We start from the raw sequence: 19798 nt of genomic DNA, 5'->3' as shown, positions 1-19798 counted from the left end.
AGCTCCAGTTATTATTCTGGCCCAGCCCTTTCTCCTGCAGCCTCAGCCCTGAGGGTCAGCAGCAACGCGTGCTCCATGGAAAATTCCTGCCCTGTTCCTGAGACACAGCCCCCTTGTGCTGCTGAGCTCAGGAGCTGAGACCCTTTTCCAGGAAAAACTATCTAGACATCACAGGACCCAAACCAGCTTCTTTTCAGAGGGGTCACAGAACCCCAGAACCCCCCAGTGGTTTGGGTGAGAAGGGACCTGGCAGCCCATCTCATTACCCCATTATCCCATCCCATTATCCCATCATCCCATCCCATTACCCCACCCCATTATCCCATCCCACCCCAGGAGCTCCTCTCCCTCAGGGGCTGCAGTGAGGGGGTCCCAGGACAGGGAGGAGATTTAGGAGCAGCTTTATTGCACAAGCTGCTGGAGGAGCCTGAGCCTGCCTGAGGGGTGGAGGATGTCTAAGCCTGGCTCAAGAGCACCGTGCTCCATTTTCCAGAGCCAGCAGGTGGGAAAAGGCAGAGCAGCTGATGGAACACGGGGCCCAGGAACAGCTGCACAGGGCTGAGAGCAGGGAGCTGCAAAGCTAGCGGCCATTGGGCAGTGATGCTGTGGCACCGGAAAATCTGCATTTCTCTCCACAAATTAACAACTCTTCAGGAAACGTGGAGAACGAATTAGGCAAATTTTAGACTCACCCCCCATGCCCACCTTGGAATTTAAGGCTTTGAAACAGTTTTAAAAGCTGGAGGAAGGTAGGAAGGAGGATAATACAAAGTGCAACAGACTAATGGGACATTTTTATTTCATAAAGAGCTTTCTACATGAAGGAAATCCAAGAGAAGAGGGGAATGCAATAGAGCTCATCCCTTTGATGAAACATTAAAATAGCACAGCCATAGAAACTGGAGGGAGAAAATGGTGATTTGGTGCCTTAAGCATCTGGCAGTATTGTTTAAGTGGAAAATGACATTCCATTCAGGAATAAGGAACTGGAAACATCAGGCTGAAATGGTTCAGAAACAAAGCAAGAGAATAACCATTCATTTAATTAATGATCTCAACATTAAATCTGAAAGGGTTCTGAGGGATAAAATATCCCCATTTGTAGAGCAGAGAATTGGGATGTCACCGGGAAGTGGCACTTTGAGGTTGGCATCCCTGCAGGAGGAGCTGTGTAGGGTCTGGTCCCATCCAGGGAAGGCAAGGAGCCTCTTTCAAAGTCCTGAGAACGTTTTGAACTCGATTCTAATGAACAGCAGGGTGGGAGAGGCAGAGAAAGCTCCAATTCACGGAGGCTTTTCTAGCACGCGTTCCTTTCCCAGTGGCTTTCTGCAGCAGCTGGGTGCAGTCCATGCAGCAGAGCTGAGCAGCCGGGCTCAGGGAGCTGTCCCTGCCCGGGGCTGGGCTGCAGTGACTGCAGGATTAAGGCCCTTCCCACCCCAAACCGCCCTGGGACTCCAGGAATTACAAATCAGCATTTTTGCAGGTAGCCTGTGGTTCAGTGAGCATTTACCACTTCATTAATTTCACTCTCCCACTGTTTATTCATGCTCACACGTCCAAACCTTGGAGGGAAGCCTCAGCACTGTGAATTCTCCCCCGAGGAGAGAAAGGCAGCCTCCTCCTCCTCCTCCTCCTCCTCCTCTCCCAACACAAAAACCCAGCTCCACCAACTCCCTGCTCTCTGCGTGGCTCACCAGAAAAAAAGAAAAAAAATCAGAAAAGAATTCACAGAATCACTGGGGCTGGAAAAGACCTCCAGGATCTCAGGGTGGTGTCCAGGACATCTTTTATGGAAAATCCTTTCCTTTGGATTTTCCCTCCTGAGAAGCTGAGAGGCCTCAGGAACAAAATGTAACCAATGGTTATCTGCTGCTGTGGAATGCAACAGGTGCATCTGGGATTGGGCTCACGTGGTTGTTCCTAATTAATGGCCAATCACAGCCCAGCTGGCTCAGACTCTCTGTCCGAGCCACAAACCTTTGTTATTCGTTCCTTCTTTTTCTATTCCTAGCCAGCCTTCTGATGAAATCCTTTCTTCTATTCTTTTAGTATAGTTTTAATGTAATATATATCATAAAAGAATAAATCAGCCTTCTGAAACACGGAGCCAACATTCTCATCTCTTCCCTCATCCTGGGACCCATCACAGGGTGGGATGGGCTGGGCTTGGAGGTCCTTCCCAAGGGCACCCACCCTGGGACACCCCCAGAGGGGCTCCTGCAGCACCCCCAGCTCTGTGGCTCAGAGCTGCTGCCCGGTTTTGCTGAGCCCTCAGCAGGGTGGTTTTCAGCCCCAGCAGCAGCCAATATCCTGTGCTTCCCCAGCACCCCCGTGGCAAGTGATGGATAAAAGTGCATTTTTATTTTTACCCCACGGAAGCAGCAATCAAATGATTCATCTCTGAAATGTTTTCCAAGCGAATGGATTTAATCCCTGGCTGTTTGTAAATCCCCTCCCAGGCCTGGAGTCCCTGTCATTGCCCAGAGCTCTCCTGCAGGACACAGGGGGAGCAGAAATAAGGGAAATCCAGGGTTTTTTACTGTTTAAGGAAAGGCTTTCCTTTCCTTTCCCCCAAACCTTCACAATTTCCTGAGGAAGAGCAGCTTTTCCACAAAGGGTTTGTGTGCCACTGTGCTTCTCCTGCCCAGGGCAGGGCAGGGATTCCAGCAGAGCACGAGGAGCTTTAGCAAAAGGAATAACAATGAAACCCTTCCTACAGCAATCTCTGGGAAATCATTCATTTAAAGGATGACCAACAGTAAAACCTGCAAATATCAGAGGCCTTCCCTCGCTTTTCCCCTTCCTCTCTTCTCCTTTTCTCTCTTTTCCTTTTCCTCTCTTTCCCTAAATTCTGCTCCTATTAAAACTCCCAGCACACCCCAGCAGCATTTCCTGCAATGTAATTTTCAAAATCTATGCATAGAACCAATTATTTTTAGCAATTAATGATAACGCTGCAGCACAACTAAAGTAAGCATAACAGACATTAAATAAAAGTGATTTTTGCTCTTTTTACCTTGCCATGGCTTGGAAAAGTATTGATGAAACCATAGCTGAACTCATCAGAGGATTCTTCTGTATTTAAATTTGGAAGATTGGAAAAAAGCACAGTTTCTTTTTTAACTGATGATTGTAATCAGAAATTCCCCACACAACAAGCATAAAAAATAGATTTTAATGTTAACTGTCATACAAGGCTGAGGGCACTTTATTATTTTTCCAATCATTATTAATGGGGATGATCTTCTGTAATTTGTAAGTACGGAAAAATATAGTCTCACCCAGCTTCCCTCAAGTTTTTAATCCTCTTTTTTTAATGCCTGCCACTTTCCCAGCTCTCTAGTCTATTATTCCACCATAATTAAAACAGAGATCCATTAATCTTTGTAAAAAACCAGCTCTTGCACTTGCTTAATTAAAACTGCACAGGGGCTCTGCGCCAGGAGCCTCCACGGGCTGGGATCCCTCCTGGCTGTCCTGAAGGACAGGAACTGCCTGGAATTGCCTGGAATTGCCTGGAATTGCCTGGAATGCTCCCCAGCCTGGTCTTGCTCCAGAAACCCCAGGGACAGGGGATATCCTGTGTCCAAGGGGCCTGGGCTGCAGCTGGAAGGTGTTGGGCAGTGCTTGAGAGGAGAAAAATCTCAGAATCCCAGACTGGCTTGGGTGGGAATGGACTTCAAATAAATCCCAGCCATTCCCACCCTGCCATGGCAGGGACACCTCCCTCTGTCCCAGGGTGTCCCAGTGTCCAGCCTGGCCGTGGGCATTCCAGGGATGCAGGGGCAGCCCCAGCTGCTCTGGGCACCTGTGCCAGGGCCTGCCCACCCTGCCAGGGAAGGATTTGCCCCTGATCTCCAGTCTAACCCTGCCTCCCTTCAGTTTAAACTCATTTACGTTGTTGATCCTTTTGCTTTTGGGTTCAGAATTCCCTTTCTCATCTTGGCTGTAGCTCCAAGCTGCTCCTCCATTCTGCTCCTGAGCAATCAGCATCATTACCCTGCCCCCTGCCCCTGCAGCACAGAGCCCCCAGGGGCTGCTCACTGGCCAGGGGGCTCAGATTGCTGTGGTGGGACAGGGGACACAGCACAGGGCACAGGGACACTGGGCAGCTCCAGCTGCTGGGCTGGCTCATGATCCCACCCGCCTTGGGATGCCCCAGGAAATCAGCCTGCAGATAACCAGGGATTAACCCCTCCATCTGAACCTCTCCAGACAGAGAACCAGCCCAATATCAGTAATTAAGAGCAAAAGTGTTTGTTCCTCTGCAGGATTTGGAATGCAATTTTCCCTACAGCCGATGCCACACAAACTTTAATCTCTGTGGGTTCCATCCTCAGCAGCTGCCAGTCCATCCAAGCCAGAGAAATCCCATTTTCCCAGGGGTTTCCTGGCACAGCACCCCCAGCCATACCCTTAGTAGTGGATTTTTCCCTCCTGCCACCAGGAAATGGATTTTTCCCCATGGCAAGGACGGAGAAACTGCTGCTGCCACGACTGCAATAAATTCATTTGGTTTTAATTATACAAAATTATTCTCCCCTCCTCCCTTTCACAGATGTATTTTCATACTAAAATGGACAAAACACTGCAGTGTAAAGCTCAGAATTCTCAGTCATTAATCACTTCCTTCATGGGAGCTCACATTATTTTCTGTTTGATGGCTCAGAATATCCCACACCCCTGCTGGTGTGAGAGCCCTGGCTTCACTTTCAGAGAGTAACTCCCAAATTCATCACATTATTTGCAATATTAAAAAGGGTCTGGCTGCTGTATTTGATATTTATTCATTCCTAGAGATTTATGATAGAGAAACACTGACTTCCCAAGATTACAAAGAAGACATTACCAATGCAGAGAGGTAAGGAAACAATTCATGACCTGGCTTTGCCTTTTGGTTTTACACTAATGCTCAGGGAAAGGGATCTTGGTAAATTTGGGAGCCAATTGTGTTTATTTTATTGGACTGTCAAAGTCAGAGGTTTTTCTGACTCTTTTTCACCACAAACACTGAAACAAAATTAAAGGGGGAAAAAAGCACCATAAGCTCTGAGACCAAAGCAAGGCAAAGGTCTGGAGAATGAGTAACCATTTCCTGTTACTTCCCAAATTTCCAATATCCCAGCGTGTTGCTGAGGGGTTTTAGCACCCTGAAATATCCAACTGGATTAGAGCAGCCACTAAGTGCCTTTATTTCAGTTTGGGACACTTACATTGGTCCTTATTTTTAATTCTCTAAGGAAGCCCCAGGCAGGGGCTGTGCCCAAACCCCCAGGGCTGGCAGGGGAGGCTGTGCCAGAGCCCTGCCCTGGCTGGGAGGGGATGGATGCTCAGTGAGTGTGCCCCAGGTCCTCAGTGAGTGTGCCCCAGGCCCTGAGTGAGTGTGCCCCAGGCCCTGAGTGAGTGTGCCCCAGGCCCTGAGTGAGAGTGCCCCAGGCCCTGAGTGAGAGTGCCCCAGGCCCTGAGTGAGTGTGCCCCAGGCCCTGAGTGAGTGTGCCCCAGGCCCTGAGTGAGGGTGCCCCAGAGCCTGAGTGAGAGTGCCCCAGGCCCTGAGTGAGTGTGCCCCAGGCCCTGAGTGAGGGTGCCCCAGGCCCTGAGTGAGAGTGCCCCAGGCCCTGAGTGAGGGTGCCCCAGAGCCTGAGTGAGTGTGCCCCAGGCCCTGAGTGAGTGTGCCCCAGGCCCTGAGTGAGAGTGCCCCAGGCCCTGAGTGAGTGTGCCCCAGGCCCTGAGTGAGGGTGCCCCAGAGCCTGAGTGAGTGTGCCCCAGGCCCTGAGTGAGTGTGCCCCAGGCCCTGAGTGTGCCCCAGAGCCTGAGTGAGAGTGCCCCAGGCCCTGAGTGAGTGTGCCCCAGAGCCTGAGTGAGTGTGCCCCAGGCCCTGAGTGAGTGTGCCCCAGGCCCTGAGTGAGTGTGCCCCAGACCCTGAGTGTGCCCCAGAGCCTGAGTGAGAGTGCCCCAGGCCCTGAGTGAGTGTGCCCCAGGCCCTGAGTGTGCCCCAGAGCCTGAGTGAGAGTGCCCCAGGCCCTGAGTGAGTGTGCCCCAGGCCCTGAGTGAGAGTGCCCCAGGCCCTGAGTGAGAGTGCCCCAGGCCCTGAGTGAGAGTGCCCCAGAGCCTGAGTGAGAGTGCCCCAGGCCCTGAGTGAGAGTGCCCCAGGCCCTGAGTGAGTGTGCCCCAGAGCCTGAGTGAGAGTGCCCCAGAGCCTGAGTGAGAGTGCCCCAGAGCCTGAGTGAGTGTGCCCCAGGCCCTGAGTGAGAGTGCCCCAGGCCCTGAGTGAGGGTGCCCCAGAGCCTGAGTGTGCCCCAGACCCTGAATGAGGGTGCCCCGGGCCCTGAGTGTGCCCTGGCACGGCCCAGACCTGCTCAGGAGAAATCTGAACCTGCTCTTGCTGCACTGCTGCTGGTGGGGAAAATGAGACAAGGTGAGCAGGGACAGCAAAGGGAGGGGACAGCAAAGCTGCCTCAGGCTGAGGGAGAAATGGTCAAGTGCCACATCCTGGGACACCTCCAGCGATGGGCACTGCAACCCTCCCTGGGCAGTTCCAGTGCCTGAGCCCCTTTCCATGGGGAAATTCCTGCTGATGTCCAACCCAATTCTCCCCTGACAGAACCTGGGGCCATTTCCTCTCCTCCTGTCCCTGTCCCCTGACTCTCCCCCGGCTGTGCCCTCCTGGCAGGAGCTGTGCAGAGCCACAAGGGCCCCCTGAGCCTCCTTTGCTCCAGGCTGAGCCCCTGCCCAGCTCCCTCAGGGATTCTGCAGCCCCTGCCCAGCTCCCTCAGGGATTCTGCAGCCCCTGCCCGGCTCCCTCAGGGATTCTGCAGCCCCTGCCCGGCTCCCTCAGGGATTCTGCAGCCCCTGCCCGGCTCCCTCAGGGATTCTGCAGCCCCTGCCCGGCTCCCTCAGGGATTCTGCAGCCCCTGCCCGGCTCCCTCAGGGATTCTGCAGCCCCTGCCCGGCTCCCTCAGGGATTCTGCAGGCCCTGCCCGGCTCCCTCAGGGATTCTGCAGGCCCTGCCCGGCTCCCTCAGGGATTCTGCAGCCCCTGCCCGGCTCCCTCAGGGATTCTGCAGCCCCTGCCCGGCTCCCTCAGGGATTCTGCAGCCCCTGCCCAGCTCCCTCAGGGATTCTGCAGCCCCTGCCCAGCTCCATTCCCTGCCCTGGACACTCTCCAGCCCCTGAGGGTCAGGTTTGTCCTGAGGGCCCCAGAGCTGGAGCCAGGATTTGAGGGGTCTGAGCAGTGCCAGCCCAGCTGCAGGCAGAGCTGTGGCTCCTCAGAAGAGCTGGGCTCTCCTCACCTCTTCTCTCCCAGGCTGCTGCTGCCCAGGCTCCAGGGATTTCTCAGGATTCCTGTTCCTCCCCATGTCCTCCCTGAAAAGGCTTTTATCACTATCAAAGCTTAACGAGAAAAGGACCTTTCCAGCTGCAAACAGGTTGGGTTTTCAATCTCCTCATAATAATATCTGCAGTGTGAGTGGGGAGGACAGGCAGCAGGGAGATAATTGTGTGCTGGGCCACGTCCTTTATCAGATCAGCCTTGACCTGAGGCCCTTCCCCGAGCAGGTGATGCCAGCCCTGCCCCACAGCTCCTCCAGGCTGGTTTAAATAAAATAATAGAGTTAATGACAGAAACAAAACTACCTGGAGAGGTGCAATTCATCACGGCGTGTTCCACGCCATTATCTTAAAAACATCCAGTGTAGTAATCACTTGAAGGAGTGATAACACATAATTGTGTGTTCTCCAAAATTATAGGTGAATGGGAGTTGCAGCTAATGAGAGCCAAATAGCAGCTCAGGAGCTGCAGTGATTACAGCAGATGTGGTGATGAATGCATTTATTATTGGGCTATTGCAAAGCTTTTTATAGCAGAGACAGCAGGTTTATAAATAAATAACCAGCCCCTGAGGTACCACACGTCTGACCAAGCAGCTCCTGGTGCAGAAACCTCCAAAGCTGGCTGCAAACAGCCTAGAGGAGTGCCAATCCCACCCAAACCCTTCCATTCAGGGGGCCCAGGTGCTGCTGTGTCGCCGCTCCCAGAGGATGTGCTGGAGAGGTTTGGAGCTGTGTGAGGCACTGGTGTTCACCAAGCCCACTTGCCCGTGCAGGCAGCAGCCCCTCCCCAGCACTGTGAGCCCCCTGCTGCCCCTCCAGCTGATGGAAATCAGCCCCAGGCTGAGCAGGAGCAGCTCCAGCCCCCGGGCTCTGACAGCCCCCAGCAGGCTGGCCCCTGCTCCAGAGGCAGGGTGGTCTATGGCACAGCTCTGCTCGCTGGCAGGCAGAGCACTCTCCCCACAAGTGTCCCCCCAGCAGGTCACTGGATAACAATCGATGTCACACACTGCTGCTGCTGCTGCTGCTGCTGCTGGCACGCCATTCCCGTTCTCTGCAATTTCATTTTTGCCAGAATATTTCAGGAGCAATCTCCAGCCCCCGGCGGAATGAAAACAAAATTTCAAAACACCAAAGGCTCTCATGAAATAGAATTCCTGCCCAAACTGATGACTGAATGACTCCATTTGTCTCCCCTCCACCAGGGCTGATCCATGATTTCATCTGGGCTTATCTCCTGGAACATTTACTTTGTTGATATACCACTGGTTGGAATATTAGTGATAAATAATAAAAGAAGGCAAATTTAATTGTGCTGCAGTCTCTCACCACAATGAATCTTTCAGGAGAATCACAATGATCTCTTGATTTACAAGAGCAGGAACTGGTTGTGGATGGATGATGTAAATACAGGGCCTTGGCACAGATGGCTGGGGCTGTGTTTGCCAGCAGCAGTCAGGTTTTTTGGATGAACCTCCCAGCTGCTTGCTCCAGACTAATGCATTATTAACAACCCTATTGAACAGCTCCCGGGGGGCAGATCCTGGTGGGAAGGAGGGAAGGAGCCCCCCTGGGCCAGCCTGGAAGGGCAGCACTGGGGAGGGGTCCCAGGGGTGGATGGGGAGGGGTCCCGGGGATGGATGGGAAGGGGTCCCAGGGGTGGATGGGGAGGGGTTCCAGGGGTGGATGGGGAGGGGTTCCAGGGGTGGATGGGGAGGGGTCCCGGGGATGGATGGGAAGGGGTCCCAGGGGTGGATGGGGAGGGGTTCCAGGGGTGGATGGGGAGGGGTCCCGGGGATGGATGGGGAGGGGTCCCGGGGCTGGGTGGGGAGGGGTTCTGGGGATGGATGGGGAGGGGTCCCAGGGATGGATGGAGAAGGGTCCTGGGGATGGATGGATGGAGAGGGGTCCCAGGGATAGATGGGGAGGGGTCCCGGGGATGGATGGATGGGGAGGGGTCCCAGGGATGGATGGGGAGGGGTCCCGGGGATGGATGGATGGGGAGGGGTCCCAGGGATGGATGGGGAGGGGTCCCGGGGATGGATGGATGGGGAGGGGTCCCAGGGATAGATGGGGAGGGGTCCCGGGGATGGATGGATGGGGAGGGGTCCCGGGGATGGATGGGGAGGGGTCCCAGGGATGGATGGGGAGGGGTCCTGGGGATGGATGGATGGGGAGGGGTCCCGGGGATGGATAGGGAGGGGTCCTGGGGATGGATGGGGAGGGGTCCCGGGGATAGATGGAGAAGAGTTCTGGGGATGGATGGGGAGGGGTCCCGGGGATGGATGGGGAGGGATCCCAGGGATGGATGGGGAGGGGTCCTGGGGATGGATGGATGGAGAGGGGTCCCAGGGATGGATGGATGGAGAGGGGTCCTGGGGATGGATGGATGGAGAGGGGTCCCAGGGATGGATGGATGGAGAGGGGTCCCGGGGCTGGGTGGGGAGGGGTCCCGGGGCTGGCACTGTCCTTCCCCTGCCACCACTGCTCCTCGCAGCAGCTGGTGCAGCATCACAAGGAGCTGTACCCTGGGGAGCTCCAGGGCAAGGCAGGATTGCAGCCCAGAGCAGCCTGGAGCAGTGCCCACAGAGGGGAGCAGCTCACGGAGCTCTCCCTGCCTGCCAGGCAGGGCCAGGGCTCAGCTCTGTGCCCCAGCACTGCCCTGAGCCCCTCAAACCAAAAACCTCGAGAGTCACCCGGCCCAGCCTTTTGAGGAGAAGGGACCCAAATGGGGAGTTTCAGTTTCCTCTGACTAATATTAAACTCCCCCACTGCTGCCTGAGACAAATGGCAATTCCCAGCACAGGGGGTTTGGGGGCTGCACTCAGGGAAGGAGGAACCACCTTCCCAAGCAACATTCCACCCACAACCCAAACAAACAAAACCCACTGGACAACCTAAACAAACACAAACACAAACAAACATTCCTGGACAACCCAAACAAACATTCCCTGCCTGCCCAAAGAAACCTTCACCAATTGCCTTTCTAAAGGAACAGTCCTGACTGACCACCCAAACAAACACTGACCACTTAAACAGTCACTTAAGCAATTCTTAAACACCCAAACAAACACCGAGCACTTGAACATTGAGCACTTAAACAATCATTGAACACCCAAACTAACATTGGGCACTTAAACACTGAACCCCCAAACAAACACTGAGCACCTAAACAAACATTGGGCACTTAAAAAATCCTGGAGCACCTAAGCAAACATGGAGCACTTAAACAATCATTGAACACCCAAATCTGAGCACCTAAACAAACACTGAGCACCCAAACAAACACTGAGCACTGAAACACTGAGCGCTTAACAATTACTGAGTGCATGAGCAATCATTGAACACCCAAACTGACACTGAGCACTTAAGCTCTGAGCACCTAAAAAATCATTGAGCACTTAAACAACTCTGAGCACCTAAACAATGTTGAACACCCAAACAGTGAGCACCTAAACACTGAGCACCTATACAAACACTGGGCACCTACATATGGAGGCTTAAACATTAAGCACTTAAACAATCACTGACCCTTTAAACAATCATTGAGCTCTTAAACTATCAACGAGCACCTAAACAAACATTGAGCACTTAAACAATCAATGAGCGCCTAAACAAACATTCAGCACCTAAACATTGAGCACTTGAATGGTCATTGAGCACTTAAACAAACACAGAGCACCCAAACATTCAGCACTTAAACATAGAACACCTAAATAAACATTGAGCGCTTAAATGTTGAGCGCCTAAACACTGAGCACTTAAATTATCCTTGAGCACCTGAACAATCACTGAGCAGTGAAACAAACATTGAGCACACAAACACTGAGCACCTAAACACTGAACACCTAAATACTGAGCACATAAAGACTCCTTGAGCACTTAAACAATCCTTGAGCACGTAAATATTGACCACACAAACACTGAGCACCTAAACAAACATTGAGCACCTGAATCGCGAGTGCTCAAACACGGAGCCCCTGAACAATCAGTGATTACCAGAACCCCCTCACTGCCTGCCCAAACAGCCTCTGTCCGGTGGAACAGGTTTCATCACTCCTGGGAAAGCCCTTGGTGCCCCGAGTCCCTTCCCAGGCCGTTCCCCTTCCTGCACTGCCTCAGGCACTGACAACATTTGCACAACCCTCTGCACCAGGGGCTGCTCTGGAGCCCTTTCCTTGAGCACTTCACCCATAAACAGCTTTTTAATAGCAGCAGCCAGTGGGAATTCTCTTTTCTGTTTATGTTTTCCCTTTGAAGAAAGCATACCCAGTCTCCTTATTCATGTTCAAAGTAAGTTGGCTGTTCATTTTACTTGGAGAAGAGAGGGGAAGATAGAATCCCATCCTTTGAAAGGTAGCAATTTCCCTTCAGAACAGACTTTTATAAACTGTATCGATCACTGATCATTGATAATCTCTGTGTGAGGTGTGGAAGGATGCTGAGTGTGTTAGCAGCTGGGAACCATGCACTGAAACCGCACTGGAAAACACACAACAAATTCATATTTACATCAAACAAAACACACATGAAAATTCACATTTACATCAAAGAGCTGCAAACTTTTATTTTAGGTTAAATCATGGAATAGTTTGGGTTGAAAAGGACCTTAAAGTTCATCCCATTCCCACGGCAAGGACACCTCCCAGTGTCCCAGGTGCTCCAGCCCCAGTGTCCAGCCTGGCCTTGGGCACTGCCAGGGATCCAGGGGCAGCCCCAGCTGCTCTGGGCACCCTGTGCCAGTCCTGGTATTTTACTTTTATGCAAGAATAAGTGTCAAAGGCCTTCCTCCAACAACTGGAGAAGCTTCAGGGAGACTCAACTGTGGCCTTCCAGGACCTGAAGGAGCTACAGGACAGCTGGAAAGAAACTGTTCACAGGGCACAAGGGGGATGGCTCCCACTGCCAGGGATGGATGGGATATTGGGAATTGGGAATTGTTCCTGGCAGGGTGGGCAGGCCCTGGAATAGAAGGTCGTGGAAGCTGTGGCTGCCTTGGATCCCTGGCAGTGCCCAAGGCCAGGCTGGACACTGGGGCTGGAGCACCTGGGACAGTGGGAGGTGTCCCTGCCATGGCAGGGCTGGCACTGGGTGGGATTTGGGGTCCCTTCCAACCCAAACCATTCTGGGATTCTGTGGAAATGGCACAAAAACAGCCCAAGAGCTCAAAGCCCGAGAAATCTTGCACAAATCTTCCCTACATTTTCTCAAGTAGCCTTGTCTTAATTGTGCTCGTATTTCCTGTCTAGAGATGTAATTTCGTGTAGTTCTTTAGTCGTGTGTCAACACATCTCCAATTCCTGTAATATTTGTTCTCCTGCTCTGGATAACCTTGTCAATCTTAATTAGAGCTGAGGGGAGGCAAACAGAATTGGCTGCGAGGTTCCAGATGAGATTCCCATTGTTCAATATGCTGCTGGAACACATTCCAGCCTCCTCATGCTCCCAAGCATTTGAAGTGCTGCTGCCCACTGTGCAGGCCCTCATTTGAGCTCTCAGCCCCATTTATTTATTTCGATTGCAGCCTACGAAACGCAAAGTAACGCATTTCTGAGATTCTGGCTGCCCTTGACAAGTAATTAAAACTGCCATTCCCCCAGTTCTCAGAGAGCACCAGCACATCCCAAACTTTCCTCTGCAAACACCCTCACCAGTGTCACAGGATAGGACCAGACAGAGAGGGGAAAATAACAGAGAAGGAGAAAAAACAGAGAGGAGGAATCAGAGAAGCCATTTTCCCACCTCTGCAGTGTTTTACAGTGCTTAACCATTGCCTATGGTTCTCTTTCATTTAAAGGACCCTCAGAATTCATAATTAAGGTTCAATTCAGGAGTGCCACACGAAGAGTCCTTCTCTTAATTCTTATCAAGCTTTGCAATGGTGCTCCCCACATCCCTTTACACAAACTCTGTGCTGCTCGTCCCTCCCTGGCATTCCCTGATGGACCTGGGGGTTCCTGCAGCTCTCCAGGCCCTGCTGGCACCATTCCCCTCTGCAAGGCCAGCTAACAACCTAAAAATACTGGCTTTAGCCACCAAACCCTTCCTCCTTGCCAGCTAACAGCCTAAAAATACTGGCTTTAGCCACCAAACCCTTTCTCCTTGCCAGCTAACAGCCTAAAAATACTGGCTTTAGCCACCAAACCCTTTCTCCATGCCAGCTAACAGCCTAAAAACTCCTGGGTTTAGCCACCAAACCCTTTCTCCATGCCAGCTAAAAACAACCTAAAAACTCCTGGTTTTAACCACCAAACCTTTCCTCCTTTCAGCAGCCTGACCCAAAAGTTCCTGGTTTTCACCACCAAACCCTTTCTCCTCGCAGCCTCCTGCCACAGCCCCACAGACCCCTCAGGATTCCTCATCCAAGGTGCCCCAGGAGTGGCAAACCCCAGCTGAGGGAGCAGGGCAGCACATCCTGTGAATATTTAGCAGGTTTTGAAGTGCTTTGAATTTGCAGCAAGCATTTTGCAGTCGCAAACAAATTTCGTAGAGGTTAATCAGGGGAATTAGTGAAAAAGCTGAGAGGCTCCTGCTGTGACAGGATCCAGCCACCAGGTGATGGCAGGGCTGGAAAAGCCAAATGCTGAGGAGGTCTCTGTGACTTTAGAGGCTTTAGAGACTTGGTTCCTAAGGGAATGGCCTGTACAAATCATATTTGCAAAATGCAGCCTGGGGAAGTGTGGCTGGAGTGCTTTCATTTCATTTTCATGAGGTAACTTGGATGAGCAGGAAGCTCATATCCCTTTAAAAAAGGATGTTTCAGAAAAATTAGGGAAAAAAACTGTCTTAGTTCAAGCTTCCCTAAGGCAGATTCAGGTGGAGGAATCTGGACTTATTTAGCAAATGATGAAGGTTGAATTTCACATTCAGATATTGTGGTACTGGTAATTATCAAGGATTTGCTCAGAGGCCAGGCTCCCCCTCTCCCTGTAAACCCCAGGATACGAATGGGGAGGAAAGCACATTTCCTCAGCAATTAACCTTTTCCCACATGGATAAGGAATGGACGAGCTGCTGTCCCTGTGATTCCCAGCCCCCTGTTACAACCCACTGGGAAAATCCCACTGTGCTGTGAGTTCTCCCATTTGTGCAGCTCTGACTGCTGGCACCAGCCCCTGCTGTGTCCCGTGGGGGCGGCCAAAATCACAAAATACAGAGAGGTGTGGCTTGGGAGGGACCCCAAACCCTGCCAGTGCCACGGGCAGGGACACTGCCACCGTGCCAGGTGCTCCCAGCCCAGAGCCCCTCTCATCCCTCTGCACCAGGGTCAGCCCCAGAGGCTCCAGCCCAGAGCCCTGGGCTGCTTCAACCCCAACAGAAGGTGGAGGGATGCTGAGGGGTCTGAGCCAGCCCTGCAGGTGACACCTGTGACACCTGTGTGACACCTGTGACACCTGTGACACCTGTGACACCTGTGTGACACCTGTGTGACACCTGTGATACCTGTGTGACACCTGTGACACCTGTGACACCTGTGACACCTGTGTGACACCTGTGATACCTGTGTGACACCTGTGACACCTGTGTGACACCTGTGTGACACCTGTGTGACACCTGTGACACCTGTGACACCTGTGACACCTGTGTGACACCTGTGTGACACCTGTGACACTGTCGCTATAGGACACAAAAGAACACACGCTCACACCGTTCTCAAGGTGAAAGAGAAAAAAGGGCCGTTTATTTTCTGACTCCAGCATTTATAGATTTCCAAAAGTGACAGTGGATTGGAGGGTGACAGTGGCACCTCTCCAATGCCACTGGTTAAACCAACAGCCCATCAACTCTCTCCTCCTCCATAAAGGAATGCAAAACAGAAAGTGTGTGAGAAAGTTCACTACAAGAATGTCAACATCAGAAGGCTTAGAAAATCTTAAAAAAACAGGGTGACATGACACCTGTGTGACACCTGTGTGACACCTGTGACACAGCGCTGGCTGGGATGGACCTGGCCATGGGTTGGTGCTGAGAGGAACGGTGGATTTGTGTTTCCAAACCAGCTGTGGGGCTGCTGGTAGGTAAAACCAGCACTGGGAGGTAAAAGAAACAATGGGAAGGATTCCATGGATTGATGAATGGAAAAGGAGATTTGCTTTTACAAATAAACTTTGGGTTTGCTGATAAACGAAATTAGACATTGAGAGATGAAAGAAACAATGGGGAAGAAAAACCCCTCAATTCTGTAAGAATTAAAAATTTAAAAGGAGGGTTATACATTACAGGGAACTGTTTGGTGTCAGGTGTTCTGGGAAGTCTGAACCTCTCTGGTACTTCAGCCAAGGGGGAAAGAGAGAAGGGAAATGTGGCTGGAAATTGGGATAAAAAGGAGGCTGCACTCTCCAAAAATTTGAGAAGGGAATCCCAGGAGAATGCCCCACGGCCTCTCCCTTTATTCAAATAAAGAAAAAGGACTCCTCTGGCTTCTTTTTGGACATGAACCTCTGGTGTTTGTGCATTAATTTTCCTGCCATTTTCACGAAATCCTCCTTGCCTGGCCCTGACAAAGAGCCTGTCCCCGGCTCACTTGGTAACAGTTTGTGATTCTGTGGGACTGCAAAATGCCACAGCAGCAGGAACTTGGCGCGGTGTGTGATTCATTGCCCGGCTGCCCCTCACTCCGCTGGCCACAGGGGAGGAGCCCCAGAATCTCCTGAGAGGGAAGGCTCCTCTCAGCATTTCCCATGAATAATCCCTTTCCACAGCAGCTCCAACACTATAGAGCTGTAGGCAAACCCACATTTGTGGCTGTTTCCTCACGCCAGACATCACCCAGATCAGCAAACACCGGACAGCTGAGCGGAGGCAGGCTTGAGGCACAATCTCTCCCCCTGTGCTTTTTGTTTGGATGATGGTTTTAGGTAAGTTCCTCGTTAAACCTTTCCTGAACTGGCGGCTCAGATGCAAAAAGCTGTGGAATGCCAGATTCTGGAGATTTCCAGTAATTCTTCATTAAGCCACAGAAGTAAACAGATTTTCCCCGGGGGACTGTTTCTTCTCCAGAAAAGACAACAGAACCTGCCTGGTGAAGCCCCACTGCCTCTCTGAGGCTCACATTGCTCCAGGCCCCCTCCTCCAGTGTTCCCTTTCCTGCAGATTGACTCTGGATCTTTCTAATTTTCTTTTAAAAATAATTCTCATGTGCCAAAAGTGATGTGACTTAAGAGCTCTGAAGGAGAAACCCGGCAGCCTGCCAATGTGAACAGAAAAATCTCCTTTTTTAGCAGCAAACACACCTCAGCCAGGTGCCATTATTAGCTCTGCCATTAATTATGCCATTTTTAAAATTTAAACCTTTTCCCAACTACCTCACACATATCTGAGATAAAATATTCAAATGCATGCAGCGTCTCTAAGAGGGTAAATTCAGCTGTGAAGCAGATTTCCATTTTCCTAATGCTTTCTGGCACTTGCTGCTGTCCAGTTACATTAGTCTGTAAAAACGTTTCCAGATTTATCAGCCCCAAGTCCGTGCCAAACCAAATGTGAATTTATAATTCTGAGTAAATAAGTCCTGCACGAAAACTGCCTCAAGAACTAATCATTTGTAAATAGAAAGTTGATACATTTTAAATGCCTGCAATCACAACGCTGCACCCAAAAATGTGATGGAGCAAGAAAAGAAAAACCTTTTCAGGTAAATTCTTGACAAGAGGAATAGCTTGTATTCGTTCCTGCTCTGCACAGGATCCTGACAGAGAAGGCGAGGACATTTCAGACACATTATGCATTTTGACACTAAGTAACTGGCAATTAGCTGAAGTACATAATTGCATCCTAATGCAGCAAAGGAGAAAATAACAAAAAAGCCTGGGAAAAGGGTTATACAACTGAGGGGTTGATGACAGCTCAAACCTACAACAAACCCAAACAAAATCTGGGAGAAAATGAAGGGTAAAAACACAGCCCTAGGCTCTGGAGTGACTCATTCCAGGCTGAAAGGGAAGGTGGGTGCCAGCACCTGCATCCTTATCCTGACACAAGCCCTGGGAGGAGCTTCCAGGTGGGCTCAGGGTGGTCCCTTCAGCTCCAGTCTAGGAATTGCAGTTGTGATTATTAATATGATTACAAACAGGGTGCCCAGAGCAGCTGGGGCTGCCCCTGGATCCCTGGCAGTGCCCAGGGCCAGGCTGGACACTGGGGCTGGAGCACCTGGGACAGTGGGAGGTGTCCCTGCCATGGCAGGGCTGGCACTGGGTGGGATTTGGGGTCCCTTCCAGTCCAACCCAGTCTGGGGTTCTGGGATTTTAGGAAACCAGATTCTGGAGCACAGCACTGAAAGTGTTGCCTCGATAGATCTGTGGAAGAAAACAGCTTTGAAGCTCTGGTGGCTCAGAGAGGTGAGAGTGAGGAACCCAGCTCCTGTGGGATCCTGGAAGATGAGGATGAGGATGAGGAACCCAGCTCCTGTGGGATTCTGGAGGATGAGGATGAGGAACCCAGCTCCTGTGGGATGTGGGGAGGATAAGGATGAGGATGAGGAACCCAGCTCCTGTGGGATCCTGGAAGATGAGGATGAGGATGAGGAACCCAGCTCCTGTGGGATGTGGGAGGATGAGGATGAGGATGAGGATGAGGATGAGGAACCCAGCTCCTGTGGGATCCTGGAAGATGAGGATGAGGATGAGGAACCCAGCTCCTGTGGGATTCTGGAGGATGAGGATGAGGAACCCAGCTCCTGTGGGATGTGGGGAGGATAAGGATGAGGATGAGGAACCCAGCTCCTGTGGGATCCTGGAAGATGAGGATGAGGATGAGGAACCCAGCTCCTGTGGGATGTGGGAGGATGAGGAACCCAGCTCCTGTGGGATCCTGGAAGATGAGGATGAGGATGAGGAACCCAGCTCCTGTGGGATCCTGGAGGATGAGGATGAGGAACCCAGCTCCTGTGGGATCTGGGGAGGATGAGGAACCCAGCTCCTGTGGGATCTGGGGAGGATGAGGAACCCAGCTCCTGTGGGATCCTGGAGGATGAGGAACTCAGCTGGAAGAGGCTCCTGGTAGAGCCTGGAGGGTGTGGATGGGAAATCCCTGTTCCCCCTCATCCCTCCAGGACAGGGACACAAATGTCCCAGCCTTGGCTGTGCCTCTGAAGTCCAGAATTAAACCCAGAATATTTTCATCTGGCCCAGAGCTTTCTGCATTTAAATTTACCCAGGAGTTCTGGGATTTGTTTCTCCACCCAACAAACGACTTGCACACCCTTCCTCCGTTTTTCCCAGAATTTCCAGCTCAGGAATCCTGGTGGCTGTGCAGATTTGCCTTGCTGGGAGGCTGTGAGCTGGCCACTGGCAGGAGCAGCAGATGCTGCAATATTAAAACTCTCATTTGAGCGGTAATTGTGCTCGATAGTCACAGCTTGCTCCTCATAGATCATTTGTTAAAAACACATTAATAATGCAAATGGAGTCCTGGCCAGGGCCTGAGCAGCTGCGGAGCCACCCCAGACAGGGCAGAGCTGCCTGTGAATGCGCCCACTTCAGAATGGTCAGGCAAAGGGCAGGTTTGCAAAACAATCCTCCAAATCATCTGCTTGCCTGGAAAACCCATCAGCTGCCTGCTGCCAGTGCCCCAGGGCCTTGGGAACGTCCCGGTGCAAGCAGGCCTGGCACGCAGGGAGCAGACAGAAAAGCTGGGGTGGGCTCCTCTGTGCCTTCTCAGCGCTGCTCGCACAGGCAGCTGCTGCCTGCTCCTGAGATCCAAACTGGAGTAACGATTTTAATTGTAAAAGTGATAGAGACAATGAGTTATAAACGCTTTTAAAGGAATATATTAATGAATGTTGGGGTATGATATAAAATTTAATTAGAATTTTAAGCCTTTAAGGATAAAGTGAATTAACTAAAAGGCTTTATAATGAACTAATATAATACACAAGCCAGAATTTAAATAGATTTTGAAGGTCTTTCAGACAGTTCTTGTATGGAAAAGCAGCCATACATGTGTCTAACTTTTTAATTGCTCTGGAACACTGAGAAGGAATCGTTGCTGCCTTCATTTTCTTTGAACATAACTTTTATTTATGCATATTTATTCCCGTATTCTAATGCAAATAGAACACTGGAAATTAGGTAGTTATGCAAATACCTTGATGGGATTAGGAAGAATCATGGAATATCCTGAAGGCACCCTCAGGGACGGTGGGGCCCAGCCCCTGGCCCTGCAGAGAGCCCCAGCCCCGGCCCCAAACTGCCCCCAAGGTGTCTCCTGTGTCCCCTCAGCCCCTCGAGGGGCTGCTCCCAGTGGGAACACCCAGATCCAGCACTGCCCATGGCCAGGGCTCCCTGCCTGCCCTGCCCAGCCCATCCCCACTGCCCCTTCCAGCCCCCGGCCTCAGGGAGCCCAGGCAGCCTTGGGAACCCGCACAGCACATCCCAACAGCCCAGCAGGGAATGCTCCGGGTGTGAGGGACCCCAAAGCCACCCAGGGCCACCCCAGCCATGGCAGGGACACCTCCCACTGTCCCAGGGGCTCCC

General features: G+C 51.7%; 1 protein-coding gene across 3 annotated transcripts in view; it reads right to left on the bottom strand.

The window, feature by feature from the left end:
- Positions 1-19798, bottom strand: part of NEGR1 (neuronal growth regulator 1) — a 185498-nt gene that overhangs the window by 104152 nt on the left and 61548 nt on the right. The gene's annotated exons all lie outside the window — the stretch shown is intronic.

The sequence above is a fragment of the Molothrus aeneus genome, chromosome 9 (genome assembly GCF_037042795.1).
Source record: "Molothrus aeneus isolate 106 chromosome 9, BPBGC_Maene_1.0, whole genome shotgun sequence".
Classification (NCBI taxonomy): Eukaryota; Metazoa; Chordata; class Aves; order Passeriformes; family Icteridae; genus Molothrus; species Molothrus aeneus.
Note: the sequence above shows the minus strand (reverse complement) of the source record. Positions and strands in the feature narration are given on the sequence as shown.